The sequence below is a fragment of the Marmota flaviventris genome, chromosome 9 (assembly GCF_047511675.1).
Source record: "Marmota flaviventris isolate mMarFla1 chromosome 9, mMarFla1.hap1, whole genome shotgun sequence".
In the NCBI taxonomy this organism is placed as follows: domain Eukaryota; kingdom Metazoa; phylum Chordata; class Mammalia; order Rodentia; family Sciuridae; genus Marmota; species Marmota flaviventris.
In genome coordinates, this window is record NC_092506.1 from 114678080 (window position 1) to 114700461 (window position 22382).

Sequence of the window (22382 nt, forward strand, 5' to 3'; positions counted from 1 at the left end):
GCATTTTGTAATATGTGTCTATAGAAACTCTGATGTACTATGTAATAAAAAATTCACAAATACATTTTGGATGTACACTGAGGCAAAGGCTTGGAAAGAGATGAAATTAAGAGTATTTGAAAAGAATCATACCTAACATGGAAAATTCAAATGCCAGGAAGTATACCTGAAACTTCTATGAATTAGATAATTCTGTTTAAGAAAACATCTGATTTCTCTCCATTCCATATGTGTAGATGAATATGTATGTATGTAGTTACATATTTAATATGGAACATATTTAAACTTCTTGAACAAACTATTAATTACTGATAAACAATTTAAGTAGCTTTCACAAGTAATAAAAATGTGTCTGTATTAACAGTTTGCAATGTGAACTATTCAGTAATTCAGAAATATTTTCCTTCCTACCCTTTTATTTTAAATAACTGATGGAATACTATATATACATGTTTATGAAAGCAGTAGTTGCTAGAGGACATAAACTTTAAGGTGGAAAAATTAATTTTATCTCAAAGCTGGGTAAAGTTTTTGCAAAGGAAAGCATATAGCTTCGTTGATAAAACAGTGATTTTAAGTTAGTCAAATCTTAGGTTTTGAATTTTAATTTCTCCACTTACCAGTCAGGCATTAAATCTTAGTGAAGTTATTTTGTCTCTAATGCTTCAGTTCTGTCATCCGAAAAATAGAAATCATGAAAATTATACTTCCAAAATAATCAAAAGGGTTAAAGTAGCATAATTCCTGGCATAAAGTAAGCATTCAATAAATATTGGCTGTTTATTTATAATAGAAAAAGCATGAATAAAAATTAAATGTAGAGGCTGGGCATATAGCTCAGTGGTACACTACTTGCATAGCTGGCTCAAAATTCTGGATTCATCCCCAGTACTGCAAAAACAAAACAAAACAACAAAACAAAATTAAACAGAGTTCAAATTTCAGATGCCTATTCTATTTCTTTTTTATATATAATTTTTTTGAGAGAGAGAGAGAGAATTTTTTAAATATTTATTTATTTTTTTTAGTTTTTGGCGGACACAACATCTTTGTTTGTATGTGGTGCTGAGGATCTAACCCGGGCCGCACGCGTGCCAAGCAAGCACGCTACCGCTTGAGCCACATCCCCAGCCCTATTCTATTTCTTATATGATGGGGCATATTTTGAATATGTATATTTTTCATAAAAATTAGGTAATAAAAATGATCAGAAGATTTGAGATTAAATTGGAGTACCTCAGCATATAAAGTGAGGTGAGTACATAAGATGATGGCTAAAGAGAATGCAACGAAAGACAGTTAACACTGAAAATAATTTGAGAGGATGGGAAAAGCTGATATTAATGATAAGAATTTTCCTGTTTAAATATTCAGTTACACTTCAAAACTGGGATGCTAACTTTTAAGATACTAAGAAGTTTCACTTATGTTAAAACAGAACAGAGATCACTTCATTTGCACCCTATATTCTGATTAAAGAAAGAACACAAAAGAAGGTTAAGGAGAGAGATAAAATAGGTTTTGGAAATTTACATATGAAGTTATCTGTACTGGTTGTTAAGATATGCTATCTCACATGAAGTTAGATGATAATGACATGACTTTTATAGATGAGGAAACTTGAGGCTTAGAACATTACTTTGTTCAAGGTCACTTCCATAAGTGTTTCACTATGTTAAAGACCTAGGATCTTGTATGATAAGCATGGGCAGCCACAGTAGTGTAGTTATGCATTTTAAATAGATTATCCTGATGGCAATAAAGAGGGTAGATTTAAGAATTGTAATTGTAATAGTACAAGTACACAAACTAAAACCAAATTAAACTGATCATAGAAAAGACAGAGAAAACACAGCTTAGAAATATTTTCCCATAACTGTGAGAAACATTTGAAGGAAAATCACCCGAGCATGATTTTGTATTAAGGTTGGGGTTGCAGAGTAACCAGGAGAGAAGAATCTGACTCTAGGTTTCTGATTTTGGTGTTTTTATTAAACATCATATGGAAAAAAAGAGGAAGAGATGATTTTTGCAAGGGGTTAAGGATGGAGGAACAGAATATTTTGGTTTTGGACATAATGAGTCTGAAATACTTCTGAGGAAAATCCATGTGTAAATTTATATATATGAAGCTGTCCATTCTGGTTTAGGGAAAAAGTTAGAGCAGGACCTAAATACTGGATTTTTATATGAGTCACTGATTAATTTCATTCTGTTCAATCGTTAGAGCTGAAGACATGTAAAGAATGTATGAGGGAAAGGGATAGAATGGTAAGCTGAGAAAAGTCTGGAGCAGATGGAGCAAAAGGATTCAGTGAAAATATTTTAGGGTGTCTTAATTTATTTTTTGACCCTGTCCAGTGTTTCACATCACACACCTACACAGCAGTGAACTATGTGAATGAATAAATATGAGTCATGAAAATTTTAACTGGTTTTGCTATACATAAATACTTGTATTTATTCATTATCAATGGTTAAAAGTTGAAGGAAAAAATGGCAAATTGAATTTATAGTTTTGAATGTCAATTGAAAGTATCAGTACGAATTGATAGCAGTAAATCTACAAGAATGAATATCCTTAGCATGAGACTGGCTTCTGAATTCTATTTCCCATTAAAAGGAATCAGGGATCCTTAGAGAAATAGCTATTCTACATTTGGGACCATAAACGTTCACCTGGAACATCTAACCAGATAGCAAGGAAGCTACTAAAGTTTACAAGGTGCTTCATTTTATTTTATGGCTGAATAATACAGTATTACAATAAATGGATATGTCAAACTTTGATTATCTATTGGTCAGCTGATGGACAATGGGGTTGTTCCCAAGTTCTAGTTATTATAAATAATGCTGCTATAAGTTAACTGGAGGAGGATCACATTGTCAACAAATGGGACAATAAACTATGTTTAAACTCATAAGCATATGACACAAAAAACAAAGTTAATTTATCTCCTTTACAAGATGCCATTAAACCAAAGAGTTATTTTGAAAATTGATTTTAAAAGGGAGGATAGAAAAAAGCATTTATCCTGTCTTTCCAATACAAATGGTATTTTTGAGCAAACAGAATATAAAAGAGGCTTCTCATTACAAAAAATGCTTTGGTTAATAAGGAAAAAATATTAGAAGAACACCATTTTCTGAACTCTTCCCTCTCATATGAGACATTGAGTCATTGCTCATCAGTGATTTGTATCTTTGCAAAAAACAATTATGAATGATAAAAAAAAAAAAAAAAAGAATGGGCAAAATCCAATCCAGTCCTCTACTGCCAATTCAACAGGAACATGTTGAGTGACACACTGGGATGGAAACGGCAAAATCAAGACTGTGAGAAACTTTATGAAACAAAAGACTCAAATTTTTCAACTAATAAACTGAAATGAGAACACAAACACAGATATAAAGAAAACCAAAATAAGAAATTTACAGGGGCTGGGGTTGTGGCTCAGTAGTAAGCACTCATCTAGAGCTTGCAAGGCCCTGGGTTCGATCCTCAGCACCACATAAAAATGAATAAATTAAACAAAGGTATTGTGTCCAACTACAACTAAAAAATAAATATTAAAAAAAAAAAGAAATTTACAGATGAAGAGACTTAAAGATTTTAGCAGGGTGCCATGGTGCATGTCTGTAATCCCAGTGGCTTGGGAGACTGAGGAAGAAGGATCCCAAGTTCAAAACCAGTCTCAGCAATTTGTTAAGCTCTGAGCAACTTAGTGAGACCCTGTCTTTAAAAAAAAAAAAAAAAAAGAGAAGGGGTGTGCTAGGGATGTGGCTCACTTGTTAAGTACCCCTGACCCCTGGTACAAAAAAGAAAAAAAAAAAGTTTTAAAAACCAACCACAATATGTTTTATTTTGGAAAAAAATCAATGTACAGGGGTTGGGGTAGAGCACTGCCTCCCATGTGCAAAGCCCTGGGTTCAATCCTTAGCACCACATAAAATTAAATAAATAAAATAAAATTATTGTGTCTAACTACAACTACAAAAAACAAATATAAAAAAATCAATGTACAAAAATTTGAGGTAATTAAAAATGCTTTTAACTATCTGATATCAACAATTGACTTTTAATGTTACAATAACATGACAATATATAACTTTATTAAAATTCCAAGATTCTTACACAAATATGTGCAACTATTACTGCAGTCATTTTTAAAACAATTTTATTGCCTCGAAAAGAAATCCTATATACTTTAGCTCTCACATTCTCAACCTACCCTCCAGCTTCTTATGAGCTCTAAGCAATTACTTACCTACTGTGTCCCCCAAATTTCCCTATTCAAGACAGATTTAAGAACAGAATCACATAAAAAGCAAACTTTTTGTGTTTGCTTTACTTACTCAGCGTAACATAGTACTATGTATCAGTACTTCTCTTTATTTTATGGCTGAATAACATAGCTGATGGACACTAGGTTGTCCCAACTTTTGGTTATTATGTTGCCATAAACAATCATTCACTTTTTGGTGTGAATGTATTTTTTCACTTTTCTTAGGTATACATGTAGGAGCAGAAATGTTCAGTTATTTACTGCTTGTTTGGTAACTGCCAGAATGTTTTCCAAAGATACTACACCTTTGTATTGCTACCAACAGTGTATAAAGGTTCTCATTTCTCCACATCCTTGTCAACTCATGTTTTTTTCTGAGTGTTTTTCCCCCATATTAGCCATTCTGGTGCATAGGAAGTGGTATCTCATTCTGTTTTTGATTTGCATTTCCTTGATAATAGGGTTGAGCAATGTTCCATGTGCTCATTGAGATGCTGTGCTCATTTGATTGGATTGTCTTTCTGTTACTGAGTTGTAAGAATTATTTATATATTCTGGATAAATTTTCTTACCAGATAGATGGTTTGCAAATATTTTCTCCCATTCTGTGGGTTGTCTACCAGTTTTCCCCCCAAGATTTTAAATTTTTATTTATTTTTTGGTGCTGAGGATTGAATCTAGGGCACTGTGCATGCCAAACCCAAGTTTTTTTTAAATTCTGAAGTCCAGTATCTTTTTCTTTTGCTGCTCATGTTTTTGTTGTCATATCTATAAACCCGCTGCCAAATACAATGCCATGAGGATTTATACTTAAAACTCCAAGGAGTTTTATGGTTTTAGCTCTTACATTTGGATCTTAAATCCATTTTGAGTTATTTTTTGTATACGGTTTTAAGTGTCCAACCTCAATCTTTTACATAAAGTATCCAGTTGTGCCGGAAGCAGGCTATATTTTCTCGATTGAAAGAACTTGTCGTTCTGGTTGAAAATCATTTGAGCATAAATGAATGAGTTTATATATCTGGACTCTGAGGTCTATTCCACTGACCTATATGTGTCTAACTTTGTGCCAGTATCACAATGCCTTCATTATTATTGTGTGAAGTTTTAAAATCAGGATGTACAATTGTTCTTTTTCATCACTGTATTGTCTGAGTCCCTTGCACTTCCACATGAATTTCAGAAACAGGGGTGTTTTTTCATTTATTTAGATTGTCTATAATGTCTTTTGGCAATGTTTTATAGTTTTCAGAATGTTTCACACTTTTTAAAAAATACTTGGGAACAAATTTAACAAATATTTATTTTTTTAGTTATAGGTGGACACAGTGTCTTTATTTTACTTTATGTGGTGCTGAGGATCGAACCCAGTGCCTCACGCATGCTATGTGTGTGTGTGCTCTACCTCTGAGCCACAACCCCAGCCCCCAAGTATTTTATTATTTTGATATGATTGTGAATGAAATTGTTTTCTGATTTCATTTTGGATGGCTCATTGCAAATGTATAAAAAAGACAACTAATTTTGTATCCTGCAACCTTTCTGAACTCATTAGTTCTAACAGGTTTCTAATGGATTCCTTAGAATTTCCTATATATAAGACCATGTCATCTACCAATAATTTTATTTATTCCTTCCCAATCTGAGTGCCTTTTATTCCTTCATCTTGCCCAATCTCTCTGGCTAGAATTTCCAGTGCAGTGTTAAATAGAAGTGGTGAGACTGCACTGGGCATTCTTATCTTGTTTCTGATTTTTGGAGGAGAGTAGCCAGTCTTTTACCATTAATTAAGATATTAGCTTTTGATGTCCATTTTCAGGTTGAGGAAAGTTTCTTTTTACTCCTGGTTTGCTGTATGTTTTCATGAAAGGGTACTCAATTATGCCAAATCTTTTTCTGTATTTATTGAGGATGATCACATGGATTAAAAATATTGTATTGATACAACATATAAGTGAACAGCATAAATGATGGTGTTCTATAGTTTTCTTGTGATATCTTTAGTTACCTTATCAGAGTAATATTAGCCCCATAAAATGAGATATGTTTTCTATATTTTAAAAGAGCTTGTGAAGAATTGGTATTAGTTTTTTAAATGTTTGGTAGAATTCATAGTAAAGCCATCTGAGCCGGAGCTTTTATTTGTGGAGATATATATATATATATATATATATGTGTGTGTTTTTTTTTTTTTTTTGACTACTGATTCATTCTCTTTACTTGACATATTATTCAGATTGTTCACTTCTTGAGTTTTTTCCTAGGATCTCTACTCATCTGTGTTGCCCAATTTGTTGGCATACAATTGTTCTTAGTATTTATTTGTTATTTTTAGGATTTCCTTCTTTCAGGTTTTGTTTTTTCTCTTTTTCCAATGTCTTTAGAAGGTGAGGTTATTCATTAGTAATATTTTTTTCTGCCTTAATGTAGGCATGAAAAGCTACAAATTGCTCTGTAATCATGCTATAGCCACATTCCACAAGTTTTGGTATGTTGAGTCTTCATTTTTACTTCCCTGTGAATATTTTAATTTTTTGTTTCGTTTATTATTTAGGAATGTGTTATTCAATTTCCACATATTTTTGAATTTCTTAAACTTTCCTGCTATTGATTTCTAATTTTCTTCCAATGATATCAGAACATACTCTGCATTCTTTCAACCTATTAAAATCTATTGACTTTGTTTTATGGCCTAGCATATGGTCTACACTGAAGAATGGTCCATATACTTTCCTTCAGAGGAAAGTATAATCTGTTTTTGTGTGATGTTCTATAGATGCCTGTTAGATATAGATGGTTTATATTTCCTTGCTTATCATCTAATTGTTTTATACATTACTAGAAGTAGTATATTGAAGTTTTCAAACATTAATGTTGAACTGTCATGTATTTTTTATTATTTTGCTTATTAAATTTGCAAAATAAAAATTATTTTGCTTATTTGGTATTTTGTTTCTAAAGTATATATATATGCTTACAATCGGTTACCTTTCTGATGTAATGACTTTTATCATTATAAAAAGTCTCTAACATCTCTGGTTATATAGCATATTTGTTGACTGTTAGTATAATTACAATAGTTTTCTTGTTTCTATTTACATGATGTATCTATTTTCATCATGTTACTTTCCATTTATTTCTTTGAATCTCCTGCATATAGCTAGATAATATTAACCACATTTGACAACTACTTTCTGTTTAATCCATTCACATTTTTATTATTAGTATGGATTTATGCTTGCCATTCTACTTTGCTTCCGTCTTATGCCTTTTTTTGTTCCTCTTCTTCCTTTCCGTCCTTGGTGCTGGGGATTAAACCCAGGGCCTCACATATGCTCAGTAAGTGCTCTATAAACAGAGCTATAACTCATCCCCCCAACCCTGTATTTTAATGGTTTCTTTCACTTTTTCTGAGTTATATTTCTAGTGGTTGCTCTCAGGTTTACCCCATAACCTTTATTTGTCAGAATCAGCTTCAGATTTATATTAGTTTCATTCCAATGATCTGATAAAACATTATTCCTATATAGCTTTATTCTCTTCCCTACTGTATCTATTAATATTTCAAACACAACACCTTGATGTAATTACAACTTCCCATCTGTAGTCATATTTCCTTAGCCCAATAATACAGCTTTATTTCCAATCATTTTTTCTTTGTCCTGTTATCAGCAAATATATTATACACTTATTGCAGTTTGTGTTATACATCAACATTACACTATACATACATATGTATATATAATAACTGCTTTTAAAATCAGCTATGACAAGAAGGAAAATATTCACTAATTGCTGTTTATAATTACATAATTACCTCTGCTGGTATGCTTTGTATGGGTGTAATTAACACTGAGGGTCATTTGCTTTCAGCTTGAAGAAATCCCTTTAGTATTTCCTGCAAGGTAGGTCTGCTAGCAACAAATTCTTTGAATGTTTTATTTGGGAAAGTCCTTATTTTGCCTTCATTTAAAAATAATGAAAGATATAGGATTCTTGGTTGTCAGTACCACACCCACCCTTTGGTGGTAGTGAGGATGAATTCAGGACTCTACCACTGAGCTAAAGCCATGGCTTTTTTTAAATTTTGAAACAGGGTCTTGTTAAGTTGCCTAGGCTGGCTTTGAACTTCTGATTCTCCTGCCTCAGTCTTCAGAAGAACTGGATTAGACAAGTTCCTACTGACAGTTTTTGTCTTTGAGCACTTTGAATGTTTATCCCACTAACTTTTGAACATCATTATTTCTGGTAAGGAACTATTAATCTTACTGTGGGGTAACATTCTGAAGGTTACTGTCTCTTGCTACTTTTCAAGATTTTCTCCTTGTCTTTGACTTCACCATTTTTACCATGTGTCTCTGACCATCTCTTTGTGTTTTTCTTACTTAGGAGTACACAGAGCTTCCTGAATGTGTAAATGAGTTTTTCCAGAAATATAGGAAATTTTCTGCCATTGTTTCTTTGTCCCCCCATCCCATTGCCATCTCTTCTCATTTTTCTCTCCCCTTTGGTACTAGCAGTGGTGCACTGGATTGTGTCCCACATTTTTCTAAGGCTGTGTTTATTTACCTTTGTTCTTTGGTTTGCTTTATCTTTATCGATAATCAAACTCATTAAATCTTTCTTCTGCCAGTTCAAATGTGTTGAACTGCCAGTAAATTTGAAATTCATTATTTTTCAACTTCAGAATTTCTATTTGTTTTTGATAATTTGTTTGCTTACTGATATTCTCCATTTGTGAAAATTATTTACCTTCTTTAATTATGCTTTTTCTGTAGTTCTATGAAGCATACTTATAATGACGATTCCAAATTTTTTTCAGTTAAATCTGACATCTGATCTCTATCTCACAGGCAGTTTATGTTTCTTGCATCTTTCCCCTAGTATTTGGGCTATACTTTCTTGTTTCTGTACAAGCCTCAATTTTTTTGTTGAAAACTGAACATTTTAGTTACTATTCCTTTCCCCTCCTCTTCTTTCCCAGTGCTTGTTACTGTTCTTTGCTTGTTTCTTTTTTTTTTTAATGACTAGCTGGATGATTTTAGTGAAGTCCTTTTTCCCACTTCCCTAAAACCCACAATGCTAAGCTTCTGATGTTGCTCCTCCTCAGGGAGGTGTTTCTTTGGGAATGTCACTCTGGATTTACAGTGATAAATCTAGGACTACCTTTTCTCTTTTTTATCACATCTAGGTATTAAACTCCACTAATTGCTCTACTGTTTCAAACAATGTGTGTGTTTGTGGGGGGAGAGGGGAGACCCCATAATCTGCTTTACAAATTAATCCAATCACTTTACAAATTAATCCAATCACATCCTGGCTCCTTTAAAGGAATACTTTTTGACGTCTGTTTGACATTTGCTCTGGCCACACAACAGGGTTCTTGCCACTTCTTCCCTGGCCTCTCCTAATGACCAGCTGGCATATACTCTAGGCTATACATTCATTAAATCCATTAAACCTCTTCCACAATTACCACTGTTCTTGAGATGGATCTTCATTTTTAAGTTCTACATATTATGTTGCCAATTAAGTCAGTTGCTTTGAGAAGACAATAGAAGCTATTTGCTTTATGGTCTATCTTCCTCCCCACAGGCAAAATTTCTGATCCAGGGTTCAGAAACTAGAGGTGAAGGAAAATAATGGCAAGGTTTTCTCTGAATAAGATCTCTACCGTAGAAGCTGAGTACTACTCGTGATTCAAATGAACAATCTCAAGTTTCTGCTTTAAGAAGCCAGGAAAGAAGAAAATAAAACCAAAGCAAGCATAAGGAAGGAATTACTAAAGAGTAGAGACTGACAAAATAGACAAAAACAGTGAAAACCAAAAAACTCCAAAATGTTTGTTCTTTAAAAATATCAGTAATATTGAAAAAAGATCTAGCAAGAATGACAAAGAAAAGCCAGACGTAGTGGCACATACCTGTTATTCCGCTTACTAGAGAAGCTAAGGTAGAGGATTGCAAGTTTGAAGCCAGACCGGGCAATTTGGCAAGACTTTATCTCAAAATAAAATAAACAGGGCTGGGGATGTAGTTCAGAGGGCCTGTATAGCTATGTGAGGTTCTGGGTCCATCCCCAGTACTGAAAGATAAAAAAAAAAAAAAATGAGAAAAAATCAAATTACTATGAAAGGAAAAAGGCAATATTATGAATATGTAGATGCTACAACCAGAATAAAACGGGCAAATAACTATTACAGAAATTGGATTCATAATGAAATCCTTCTAACCAAGAATTTCTAGGCTCAGATGGTTCCAACAGAGAATTTTACCAAACAGTTAAAGAAGAAATAATACCAATTACATACAACCTATTCTGGTCCTCACTGGGGCAAAAAAGCAAGAAAAAGATATAAAAGATATATAGATTTGAAAAGAAAAAAAAATGAAATGGTCTTTACTCATTACACATGGTTAGTAACATCCAAAAAATCTTTAAAGAACAGAACTAAGTTACCAGATACAAGGTCAATATAAAAAAGTCAACTATAATTGGGAATGGGGGACGGGGTGGCACTAGGGATTGAACTCAGGACCTTGCAAGCATTCTCACTGAGCTACATCTCCAGCCCTCCTTCCCCTTTTTAAAATTTTATTTTTAGATTGGCTCTCTGAGTTTTCTAGGGGGGCCTCAAATTTACAATTCTCCTGCTTCAGCCACCTGATTACATGGTATTACAACTGTGCACCACTGCACCTGGCTCAACTGTATTTTTATATAGTAGCATTTAACAAAAGGTAATCTAAACTTTATAAAACAAAAACTAGTATCATGATTAAAACAGCTCCAGAAAAAAACAAGTATAAATCTAACAAAACACACATAGAACTTACATGCTAAAATATAAAACATGGATAAAAGAAATTAAGGAAGACCTACCTAAAAGGGAACCATTATATTCATGAATTGGAAAACTCAACATAGTAAAAGATGTCAAATTTGCTCAAATTTATCTACAGATTTAACATAATTACAATTAGAATTACAGCAGGACGTTTTTTGTAGCTATAGATGAGCTGATTCTAAAATTTACACAGAAAAGCAAAGACATTAGAATTGACAAAACAATTCTGAAGAAAGTTAGAGGAATCACATTAAAGAATTAATATAATTACTATACAGGAATCCAGACAGTGGTACTAGCAAAAGGACAGAGAGATCAATGAACAAGAGTCTAGAAATATACCCACACAAATATGGTTGACTGATTTTTGGTAAAGGAATTTTTGGTAAGCAATTCAATGGAAAAACAGTTATTTCAATTAGTTGTTGTAACAACTGGACATTCATATGCAAAAATAAAAAACAAACAAAAAATCCACAAAACAAACAAAATCCTTGATGGAAATCTCATACCTTATTCCAAGTTACAAGCTAAAGTATAAAACACAATAAGGGAGAAAATCTTTGTCTTAGGGTTACAGGTTTGGAACTATTAGCCATTAAACCAAAAGCACAAAAGCAAAAAGATAAAACTATATTCCATCAAAATTGCTATGTGAAAATCAAACTTGCTGTGTGAAGAACATTATATTAAGAGAGCAAAGACAAGCTAAAGCCTGTGAGAAATTATTTGCAAATCACTCACCTGTCAAAGAACATGTATCAAGAATACAGGGTATAAAGAATTCTTAAAAATGAACCGATACAAAAACAACTCACCCAATTAGAGGTTAAATGGGAAAGCGGAGACTAGTTGTACTCATGCCTAGCTGTAATGAGGTACACCTATCCTGCTGATGTATATTAGAGAAGACCTAGGGGAAGCTGTGTTTATCCCTGCCCAGTCATAAGAAGGACCCTGAGACAAGTGAAGACTTGTGGGAAATGGTAAAACAAGGTGTTTCTACCTTTTGGGCCAGGGAGGTTCAGCAGAGGTCAAGTGGGGAACATAACCTCCTGACCCAACCCAGCAGTAACCAGGCACCCCCTTCACCTCGCTGCCAGTGTCAACAAATGCCATGTAAGGAACCTGGACTTTTACCCTGACTTGGCAGTAAAGAGACAGTGCCTCCCTTAATGGCATGGTGTCAGAGGATGCTGCTAAAAGATCTAGAGTCCCATAACCTAAACCCCAAAATGTCCAGGATAAAATTTTAAAAATCACTCTTCATACAAGAACCAAAAAAATTTGAACCTGAATAAGAAAAGACAATGTACAGATGATAACACTGAGATGACACAGATACCTCCATTATTTGGCAAAGATTTAAAAGCAGCCATCATAAAAATGCTTTAAGGAGCAATTATTAACATAACCAAAACATATTAAACAATAAAGAACACAATGAAATACAGTAATTGCAATGAGCTATCACTTCATACCCACTGGGATAGTTAGGTGAAGCTAGAGAAACTGGAAGCTCATACAAGGCTGATGGGAATGTAAAGTGGTATAGCCATTTGGGAAAACAGCCTTGGAAGTTGCTCAGAGGTTATACATACAGTGACCTCACGGCCCACTGAGCAACTATTCCTAGATGTATGTCCAAAATAAGTGAAAATGTGTTCACATAGAAACGTGCACATAAGTGTTCACAGCAGCACTGAAGAATGGACAAATAAAATGTGGCTTTATCCAAACAATGAAGTATTATTTGGCAATAATAAAAATGAAGTACTGATATAAGCTACAACATGAATGAATCTAAAAATTATGATAACTGAAAAAGACAGTAATCAAGGAACATATGTTGTACAACTCCATTTATATGAATGTCCAGAATACAAAAGAGACAAAATACAGGGTAAAAAAAAATAGTGGTTGCCTAGAATTGGAGGGATGGAGGTATTAGAATATGATAGCTAAAGGGGGAGTCCACAGATTATTTTGGACTAATGAAAATGTTCAAAATTGACTGTAGTGATGGATGTACAACCCAATGAATATATTAAAAGTCACTGAATTGCACACTTTAAATGGGTGAATTTTATGTAAGCTTATATTAAAGTAAAAAAAAATGTAACTGAAAATAAACCCAATAAATTCAACAGGCCAATGGAGAGGACAGGGGAAAAAAATCAGTGAACTTCAGAATAGCACAATAGAAACCATCAAATTTGAACAAGAAAGAAAACAGACTGAAAAAAGATGAAAAGAGCCTTGAGGGCCTGTGTTACACAGTATAAAAAAGAGAACTAACTTCCATATCCTTCCTAAAGGAGAGAGGGTGAGGCAGAAAAAGTCTCCCCAAAATATAATGACTGAAAACTTCTGAATTCTTGCAAAGAACATAAACCTTGAGATTCAAATGGCTCAGTGAAGCAAAACTGGATTAAAGAAGAAAAAATTCAGGCTGGGGTTGTGGCTCAGAGAGAGAGCTCTCACCTAGTGTGCCTGAGGTACTGGGTTCAATTCTTAGCACCACATAAAAATAAAATAAAGATATTGTGTCCATCTGTAATTAAAAAATAAATATTAAAAAATAAAAAAATTCATGCCCAAACACATCATATTCAAAGGTAACTATAGATGGCAGAAACAAGTAACACAATGTCTTTTTAAGTTCTTCAAGAAAAGACATGTTAACCCAGAATTCTATATCCAGCAAAATATTCATCACGAATAAAGAGAATATTAAGACATCTTCAGACAAAAAAAAAAAAAAAAGGAAAATTTGCTGGGCATGATGGTGGACCCCTTTAATCCCAGTGGTTTGGGAGGCTGACTGACACAGGAGGATTGCACAGGTTCAAAGCTAGCCTCAGCAACTCAGCAAGGCCCTGGGTAATTTAGTGAGACCCTGTCTCAAAATAAAATATAAAAAAGGGGCTGGGGATGTAGGAGTGGTTAAGCACACCTGGGGTTCAATCCCTGGTACCAAACAAAGAACAAACAAACAAACAAAAAAACTGGAAAATTTGTTGCAAACAGGCTTTACCCTAAAAGAAGGGTTAAATAAGTTACTGAAATGGAAGGAAAAACAATGGAAAGAATAAAAAAAACACAAGTGACAGTCTTCCATCTTGAGTTTCCTAACTTACTTTTGACATAATTAAAGCAAAAATTCTCATTTTTCACATGATTCTCAAAGTATATACAGAAATATTTCAGACAATCATAAACAAGGGAAGTGGTAAAGAAATTTGAAAGGGAGGAAAGATTTCTATTCCAAAAACTTAAAATGTTTTAGACTGTGACAAGTTACTTCTGAATAAATGAATACCTAGAACAAATTCAGAATAACCTATACAAAAATTTACACTCAAAACACTATGGATAAATACAAAATTTTAAAAAAGGTACAAGTAACACAAAAGGAAGAAAAAATACAGAAAGAACAGAGGAAACAAACAGATCACGGCAGACCAAAATCTTCACGTATCAATGACACTAAATTTAAGTAGTCCAGGTAAAAGACAGACTGGCCAAAAGAGTCTATAGAGGCACACTATGGTTTCTTCCACAGATTTTAAATTCCCTACTTAATTAATGAAAACAAGGTTTATTTGCAAATTTGAAGAATCTCTAGGTAGAGAAATTTTGGGAAAGCCATATAGTCCCTTTGCCTTCTAACATTTAAATCATTAGAATGAAGTTATCCCAAACAAAATTCTGGCATTTCACCACATTTTCAACTACTTTATGTTTATTTGTAAACATAAATCAATGATATGCTATCCATAAAAAACTTACTTTAAACATGATAGAGATAGACTGAAAGTAAAAGGGGTTTGAGGTTGTCGCTCAGCAGTAGAGTGCTCACCTAGCACCTGTGAGGCACTGGGTTTGATCCTCAGCACCACATAAAAATAAATAATATAAAAGTATTGTGTCCAACTACAACTAAAAAAAAAAAAAAATTAGTGCTCGCTTCGGCAGCACATATACTAAAATTGGAACGATACAGAGAAGATTAACATGGCCCCTGCGCAAGGATGACACGCAAATTCGTGAAGTGTTCCATATTTTTAAAAGCAAGGAAGAAAAGGAGAACAAACAATGCAGGACAGCCTAATTATTCAGGAGGACCTAGAGGCATCAGAAAAATGGCCAAATAAAGAACTCAAGGAATACCTTAGACAGATGGAATGGAACCTTAAAGAGGATATGAAACAGCAAATTCAAACAGTGAAAGAACACATTGAAAATGAATTACATAAACAGATAAAAGAAGCAAATAAGCATCTTTATCAGGAGATAAAGATTATAAAAAAAAATCAAACAATAATTCTAGAAATGCAGGAAACTATAAACCAAATTAAAAACTCAAATGAGAGTATCACTAACAGAGTGGAGCAAGTAGAAGCCAGAACGTCAGATAATGAAGACAAAATATATCATCTTGAAAAGAGTCTAGCCAACTCAGAAAGGCTGGTAAAAAATCACGAGAAAAACATCCAAGAGATATGGGATAACATAAAAAAACAAACTTAAGAGTCATTGGGATAGAGGAAGGTATAGAGGTTCAAACCAAGGGAATGAGCAATCTCCTGAATGAAATAATTATAGAAAACTTTCCAGAAAAAAAAGGAAACGGATATACAAATTGTAGATGCATACAGGACACTGAGCATACAAAATCACAGTAGACCAACGCCAAGACACATTGTTATGAAGACATCCAATATACAGAACAAAGAGAAAATATTAAAAGCTACAAGAGAAAGGAGGCAGATTACATTCAGGGGTAAACCAAAAAGGTTAACTACGGATTTTTCATCACAGACGCTGAAAGCGAGAAGATCCTGGAACAACGTATTTCAAACACTGAAAGACAATGGATGCCAACCAAGAATTTTGTATCCAGCAAAATTAAGCTTCAGGTACGACAACAAAATAAAAATCTTTCATGATAAACAAAAGTTAAAAGAATTTGCAGCCAGAAAACCAGCATTGCAAAGCATCTTGAGCAAAACACTGCACGAGGAACAAATGAAAAACAATAACCAAAACTAACAGTGGGAAGTACCTCAGTAAAGACAGAGGGCGGGGGGAAAGCTAATCATGGAGAAACAAACTAAATTAAAAAAAAAAAGATAAATAATCAAACATGGCTGGAAGTACAAACCATATATCAATAGTAACTCTAAACATTAATGGCTTAAACTCTCCAATAAAGCGACATAGGCTGGTAACATGGATTAAAAAAACAAATCCAACAATATGCTGCCTCCAGGAGACACATATGATTGGAAAAGACATACACAGGCTGAAGGTGAAAGGTTGGGAAAAAATATACCACGCACACCGTCCTCGTAAGCAAGCAGGGGTGGCCATTCTCATATCAAATAAAATCGACTTCAAGACTAAGTTAATCAAAAGGGATAAGGAAGGACATTATATACTGTTAAAAGGAACCATTTACCAACAAGACATAACAATTATCAATATTTATGCACCAAATAATGGTGCTGCGACGTTCATAAAACAAACTCTCCTCAAGTTCAAGAATCAAACAGACCACAACACAATAATTATGGGTGACTTCAACACACCTCTCTCACCATTGGACAGATCCTCCAAACAAAAGTTGAATAAAGAAACTATAGAACTCAATATCACAATCAATAACCTAGACTTACCTGACATATATAGAATATATCAACCATCATCAAGTGGATATACTTTTTTCTCAGCAGCACATGGATCCTTCTCAAAAATAGACCATATATTATGCCATAGGGCAACCCTCAGTAAATATAAAGGGGTGGAGATAATACCATGCATTTTATCTGATCATAATGGAATGAAACTGGAAATCAATGATAAAAGAAGGAAAAATCCTACATCCCATGGAAAATGAACAATATGTTATTGAATGATCATTGGGTTACAGAAGACATAAAGGAGGAAATCAAAAAATTCTTAGAGATAAATGAAAATACAGACACAACATATCGGAATCTATGGGACACAATGAAAGCAGTTTTAAGAGGGAAATTCATCACCTGGAGGTCATTCCTCAAAAAAAGAAAAAAACCAACAAATAAATGAGCTCACACTTCATCTCAAAGCCCTAGAAAAGGAAGAGCAAAACAACAGCAAATGTAGCAGAAGGCAAGAAATAATTAAAATCAGAGCGGAAATCAACGAAATTGAAACAAAAGAAACTATTGAAAAAATTGACAAAACTAAAAGTTGGTTCTTCGAAAAAATAAATAACATCGACAGACCCTTAGCCATGCTAACGAAGAGAAGAAGAGAGAGAACTCAAATTACTAACATACGGGATGAAAAAGGCAATATCACAACAGATACTACAGAAATACAGAAGATAATTAGGAATTATTTTGAAAACCTATATTCCAATAAAATAGAAGATAATGAAGACATCGATAAATTTCTTAAGTCAAATGATTTGCCCAGACTGAGTGAGGAGGATACACACAATCTGAACAGACCAATATCAATGGATGAAATAGAAGAAGCAATCAAAAGACTACCAATCAAGAAAAGCCCAGGACCGGATGGGTATACAGCGGAGTTTTACAAAACCTTTAAAGAAGAATTAATACCAATACTTTTCAAGTTATTTCAGGAAATAGAAAAAGAGGGAGCTCTTCCAAATTCATTCTATGAGGCCAACATCACCCTGATCCCGAAACCAGACAAAGACACCTCAAAGAAAGAAAACTACAGACCAATATCTCTAATGAACCTAGATGCAAAAATCCTCAATAAAATTCTGGCGAATCGGATACAAAAACACATCAAAAAAATTGTGCACCATGATCAAGTAGGATTCATCCCTGGGATGCAAGGATGGTTCAATATACGGAAATCAATAAATGTTATTCACCACATCAATAGACTCAAAGATAAGAACCATATGATCATCTGGATAGACACAGAAAAAGCATTCGACAAAGTACAGCATCCTTTTATGTTCAAAACATTAGAAAAACTAGGGATAACAGGAACTTACCTCAACATTGTAAAAGCTATCTATGCTAAGCCTCAGGCTAGCATCATTCTGAATGGAGAAAAATTGAAGGCATTCCCTCTAAAATCTGGAACAAGACAGGGATGCCCTCTTTCACCACTTCTATTCAATACAGTTCTCGAAACACTGGCCAGAGCAATTAGACAGACAAAAGAAATTAAAGGCATAAAAATAGGAAAAGAAGAACTTAAATTATCACTATTTGTGATGACATGATTCTATACCTAGAAGACCCAAAAGGGTCTACAAAAAAACTACTAGAACTAATAAATGAATTCAGCAAAGTGGCAGGATATAAAATCAACACCCATAAATCAAAGGCATTTCTGTATATCAGTGACAAAACTTCTGAAACGGAAATGAGGAAAAACACCCCATTCACAATATCCTCAAAAAAAAAAAATAAAATACTTGGGAATCAACCTAACAAAAGACGTGAAAGATTTATACAATGAAAACTACAGAACCCTAAAGAGAGAAATAGAAGAACATCTTAGAAGATGGAAAAATATACCCTGTTCATGGATAGGCAGAACTAACATCATCAAAATGGCGATATTACCAAAAGTTCTCTATAGGTTTAATGCAATGCCAATCAAAATCCCAATGGCATTTCTTGTAGAAATAGATAAAGCAATCATGAAATTCATATGGAAAAATAAAAGACCCAGAATAGCAAAAGCAACTCTAAGCAGGAAGTGTGAATCAGGTGGCATAGCGATACCAGATTTCAAACTATACTACAGAGCAATAGTAACAAAAACAGCATGGTACTGGTACCAAAACAGGCGGGTGGACCAATGGTACAGAATAGAGGACACAGAGACTAATCCACAAAGTTACAACTATCTTATATTTGATAAAGGGGCCAAAAGCATGCAATGGAGGAAGGATAGCATCTTCAACAAATGGTGCTGGGAAAACTGGAATTCCATATGCAACAAAATGAAACTGAATCCCCTTCTCTCGCCATGCACAAGAGTTTACTCAAAATGGATCAAGGAGCTTGATATCAAATCAGAGACTCTGCGTCTGATAGAAGAAAAAGTTGGCTCAAATCTACATACTGTGGGGTCAGGCTCCAAATTCCTCAATAGGACGCCCATAGCACAAGAGTTAATAACAAGAATCAACAAATGGGACTTACTTAAACTAAAAAGTTTTTTCTCAGCAAAAGAAACAATAAGAGAGGTAAATAGGGAGCCTACATCCTGGGAACAAATTTTTACTCCTCACACTTCAGATAGAGCCCTAATATCCAGAGTATACAAAGAACTCAAAAAATTAAACAATAAGATAACAAATAACCCAATCAACAAATGGGCCAAGGACCTGAACAGACACTTCTCAGAGGAGGACATACAATCAATCAACAAGTACATGAAAAAATGCTCACCATCTCTAGCAGTCAGAGAAATGCAAATCAAAACCACCCTAAGATACCATCTCACTCCAGTAAGATTGGCAGCCATTATGAAGTCAAACAACAACAAGTGCTGGTGAGGATATGGGGAAAAGTGTACTCTTCTACATTGCTGGTGGGACTGCAAATTGGTGCGGCCAATTTGGAAAGCAGTATGTAGATTCCTGGGAAAGCTGGGAATGGAACCAGCATTTGACCCAGCTATTGCCCTCCTCGGACTATTCCCTGAAGACCTTAAAAGAGCGTACTACAGGGATACTGCCACATTGATGTTCATAGCAGACAATTCACAACAGCTAGACTGTGGAACCGACCCAGATGCCCTTCAATAGATGAATGGATAAAAAAATGTGGCATTTATACACGATGGAGTATTACACAGCACTAAAAAATGACAAAATCATGGAATTTGCAGGGAAATGGATGGCATTAGAGCAGATTATGCTAAGTGAAGCTAACCAATCCCTAAAAAACAAATGCCAAATGTCTTCTTTGATATAATGAGAGCAACTAAGAACAGAGCAGGGAGGAAGAGCAGGAGGAAAAGATTAACATTAAACAGAGACATGAGGTGGGAGGGAAAGGGAGAAAAAAGGGAAATTGCATGGAAATGGAAGGATACCCTCATTGTTATACAAAATTACATATAAGAGGTTGTGAGGGGAATGGGAAAAAAAAAAACAAGGAGAGAAATTAATTACAGTACATGGGGTAGAGACAGAAGATGGGAGGGGAGGGGAGGGGGGATAGTAGGGGATAGGAAAGGTAGCAGAATACAACAGTTACTAATAGGGCATTATGTAAAAATGTGGATGTGTAACCGATGTGATTCTGCAATCTGTATTTGGGGTAAAAATGGGAGTTCATAACCCACTTGAATCTAATGTATGAACTATGATATGTCAAGAGCTTTGTAATGTTTTGAACAACCAATAAAAAAAAAATAAAAAATAAAAAATAAATTTAATGGGGTGAAGGTGGGAGTTCATAACCCACTTGAATCAAAGTGTGGAATATGATATGTCAAGAAATTTGTAATGTTTTGAACAACCAACAATAAAAAATTAAAAAAAAATTTTAAAGAAAAAGTAAAAGGATGAAGAAAATATAGAACTGTGCTGTTTAATGTAGTTGCTACTAGCCATACATGGTTAGTTAAAATCAAATAAAACTGAAAATTCAGTTCTTCAGTTGTACTTTCCAAATTTCCAGTGGAATATTAAATGCAATTTTAAGGGCTAAAGAAATTCCTCAGTAATACAGCTCTTGCCGATCATGCATAAGGCCCTGGGTTTGATCCCCAGTTTCACAAAGATGGGGAAAAGGCTTTTTATTGTATTGATGATATGCCCTTATTATCACTATTTTAAAAATAATGTTCTTCAAAAACACTATACAAACCAAAAAGCTGACATCACCTAAATCACTTAATACACAGCAGTTACTTAGGTTTTTATTGTGGCAAAATACACATAAAAATTTTAAGTCTACAGTTCAGTGACATCCAGTACATTCACACTGTTAGGAAACCATTATCACTATCTATCTCCAGAAGGTTTTCAACATTCCATACTTCAACTCAGTACTCTTGAAGCATTCCTCCTTCTCCCCAGTGTTTAGTAAGCACGGTCCTACTTTGTATACATTTTACAACACTAGATACCTTACCTAAGTGGAATCTGCAATATTGATCCTTTTGTTTGGCATATTCTACTTAGCATAATTTGGGGGAGGGGGATGGGGAATGAATTCAGAGGGACTCAACCACTGAGCCACATCCCCAGTCCTTTTTTGTATTTTATTTAGAGACAGGGTCTCACTGAGTTGCTTAGCACCTTGCTTTTGCTGAGGGTGGCTTTGAACTCTCCTTCCTCCTGCAAAAGCTTCCTGAGCTGCTGGGATTACAGGTAGGTGCCACTACGCCCAGCTATCATCATGTTCTTAAGATTGCTCTATATTGTAGTGTCTGTCAATTTCCTTTCTTTCTAAAAATTAAATAATGGGCTGGTGCTGTAGCTTAGTGGTAGAGCACTTGCCTAGCATAAGGCAAGTGAGGCCCTGGGTCTGATACTCAGCACAAAAATAAATAAATAAACAAATAAATAAATAGAATAAAGGTACTGTGAAAAAAATTCTAAGAAAAAAATTAAATAACATTACAATGCATGTATATATCACATTTTGTTTATCCACTCATCTCTTGATATACACCTGGGTTTCTCCCACAGATTTTAAATCCCTTACTTAACTAATAAAAATAAAGTTTATTTACAAATTCAAAGAATCTCTAGGTAGAGGAATTTTGCAAAGGCCACTAGTCTCACAGCTCTCTAATACTTAAATTATCTGATTGAATTGCATAAAATTTTGGCATTTTACTGTATCTTCACTGTTTTTTTTAATTTTTTTTTAGTTGTTGATAGACCTTTATTTTATTCACTTATTTATATTCGGTGCTGAAAACTGAACCCAGTGCCTCACACATGCTAGGCAAGCACTCTACCACTGAACCACAACCCCAACCTTCTTCACTGCTTTTAACTGTTCACATTGTATTTTATTTAGAAAACATTGGCAACTTTTCCAAGTTGCCAATCTCATTTGTATTTTAATTAATTTCAATATATTCATGTATGTGATATACCTCCACAGGCAAGAAAAAAATTTTAAAATACTATGATAAAATATAAATATATAACAAAACTTGTCATTCTAATCATTTCTAAGGGTACAGTTAAGTGACATAACTACATCTGCACTATTGTGCAACCAGTACCTATTTCC

At 34.1% G+C, this 22382-nt stretch overlaps 1 protein-coding gene and 1 non-coding gene across 9 annotated transcripts in view; one reads left to right on the forward strand and one right to left on the reverse strand.

Moving 5' to 3' along the window:
• Zbtb44 (zinc finger and BTB domain containing 44) overlaps positions 1 to 22382 on the reverse strand; it is a 66486-nt gene that overhangs the window by 25868 nt on the left and 18236 nt on the right. For 4 of the 8 annotated variants that reach the window (XM_027945499.2, XM_071616876.1, XM_071616873.1 and 1 more), the window contains exons 2-3: positions 853 to 891; positions 621 to 671 (exon numbers count right to left, since the gene is read on the reverse strand). The exons of 1 other annotated variant lie outside the window; for it this stretch is intronic. The gene's annotated coding sequence lies outside the window, so the exon portion shown is untranslated. Of the gene's footprint in view, positions 1 to 620; positions 672 to 852; positions 892 to 10209; positions 10371 to 22382 lie in introns of those variants that run through there. 3 more of the 8 variants (XM_027945496.2, XM_071616874.1, XM_071616875.1) reach the window with 3 other exon arrangements.
• Positions 15096 to 15202, forward strand: LOC114100749 (U6 spliceosomal RNA). Its single transcript, XR_003584131.1, has one exon. It is a non-coding gene; the product is annotated as a U6 spliceosomal RNA (small nuclear RNA).